The sequence below is a fragment of the Centruroides sculpturatus genome, unplaced genomic scaffold (genome assembly GCF_000671375.1).
Source record: "Centruroides sculpturatus isolate CEXI.00-Female unplaced genomic scaffold, Cexi_2.0 scaffold926, whole genome shotgun sequence".
Taxonomy (NCBI): Eukaryota; Metazoa; Arthropoda; class Arachnida; order Scorpiones; family Buthidae; genus Centruroides; species Centruroides sculpturatus.
In genome coordinates, this window is record NW_019385546.1 from 340,624 (window position 1) to 342,941 (window position 2,318).

Here is a 2,318-nt window from a genome sequence, read left to right on the forward strand (position 1 = left end):
TAAATAATAAAAGTTAATAAGGTTATAGAAAATAATTCTTCCAAACATTCACGAGACATTGTTCTCACACACGTTTAGGTCGGCCTACGCAGTCTGACACTGCGCCAGGAAAATCAAATGGTTTTTCAATTCTACTCAGGTGGTCGATACAGGTCGCCGAAGCTGTTAAATTGTACCCCATAAACTACCAAGAATTATAAAGGTCAGGCGTGCATGATTACTCCTTTGAGAATTAAACTAAAGAATATGGCCCATTCTACTCAGGTGGTCGGTACAGTTCGCCGAAACTGTTAAATTTTCCCCCCCACACATCCAGGAATGACTCAAAATCAGGCATGCATGGTTACTCCTTTGAGGATTAACCCATGGTGTATAGCAGCCTTAACTGTGTACCAAATTTCACCTCTAGGTTCAGCGGTTTGCTCTGGGCGACGATGAATCAGTGAGTCAGTCAGGACAAGCAATTTTATATATATAGATTTATATATATATAATAATATACAATTGTTATTATTTTATTAATTTATGTTAAATATGAGGAATTGTTATTTTTTAATTATTAAAAACTAGCAGGTAAGCCCGACGTTTCCACATTTCCACATTTCCACTTAGCATATTCTGTTGTAGTATATATATATACTGTACTACAACAGAATATGCTAAGTGGAAATGTGGAAATGCAGATTAATTAACAATTTAATATATATTTTCGCCTAAACATAATTCACACTTTTTAATGCATAATTGTTAAAACATTTTAAATAATAAGTTATTAACATTAAAACATTAAACATAAGTTATTAACATTATAACATTAAATACAAGTTTCTGTAAGGTTAAAAATACTGTATTGTCTAATAAAGAATGTAAGAAAAAAACTTGATTTGCAATTTATATTTGTTGTTTTTTATTATTTTATTATTAAAGTAAATTTACAAAAAAGCTTAAGAAAATACAAAACAGATAAAAGTTACTTCTTGATGTTTAAAAATGTCTCGGCATTAAAATCTTTGATATCACGTAACTTAGTTTAATGTCAAAATGATTGCAAAATTTTCAATTAATGTCAATACACACAAGAGCTAGTGAAATTATAAATAAGTGCCTTTTATCAAGTTTTAGATGAAATATCTATAACTGTTATATAATGTCTGCCCGCTCTCACAACAACAACAACAACAATACCAAGTTTAGGCTGATCGATCAACATTTCCGATTTTAGTAGGTTGACGTCATTCAGCTGACCAATCAGCGCGTTGTGCCATCTGGATGTATAGAAGTGTTGCAACGAATAGTATATACGGCCTCAGGCCGAATACCAAATATTCGGCCAGGAGCGTGGCCGAATATTCGGCTATTCGGCCAAACTATTCGGCTTGATTAACACACGTACGAAAATTGGCGCGCAAACCGCATTATGGCAAGGACCCTGCTCTCTATTCGCCCGCTGTCACTACGCTTCGCCAATCGCGTTAATTCTTGACAGTTCAGACAAGAGCGTCATGGCAGTATGTGATAAGTGATGATATCAAATGTGGATAACAATGAAATGACCTACACGTGTAAATAACGGAAGAAGAACAGAGAAGGACCGCAAAGTGAAAATAAATATGAAATTGAGTTGATAACATAATCGAACAAGTGGATTAGCCTATGTTATCAAACCAATAAGCTGCCTCGAACAAGTCGAGGCAGCTTATTGGCGCGAAATTCGCGGCCGTCAATGCCAACAATTGTTGTCATAAACTTCGGAAAGCTAAATGCCTGTAATGAAAGTCACTTAGCGTGCACGGGCGAAAGCCTGGGGTCATTCGGGCTACCGAGCTGTTTCGAATCTGTGAAATCATAACTGTGACTTATACCGACGTCCTGTCTCTTTTCTCCGTTATCACCAGGCTATGAGTCACGTAATTGTAAAATGGGAAATCTACGACGAAAAAGTGACGAATCGAAAGTATTGTGAGCGCGTATTAAGATGTATGCATAGGCATACGTGAATTAGAGCGATAGAGGAAAGAGAAAGGGAAGAGCAAAGACGAGCGCTTAAAAAGAAGGATAGGCAGGGTCAGACCCTCAGATGTGCGACGATTCTCGAACGAATAGGTGTGTACGTGTGCTGATGTTTGTAATTATAAATTGTGAACACATGTTACTAATATTATGTTCTTTTTTATTTTGTGCATGTTCTAAGTTATAAATAAATATAAACAAATTACACTAACCCGATAACATTAAATCTAAATACCAAAATGATTAATTTACTGTATTTTTGTTATTTCCTACTCCTGTTTTTAGGTATTCGGTATTCGGCCGAATAG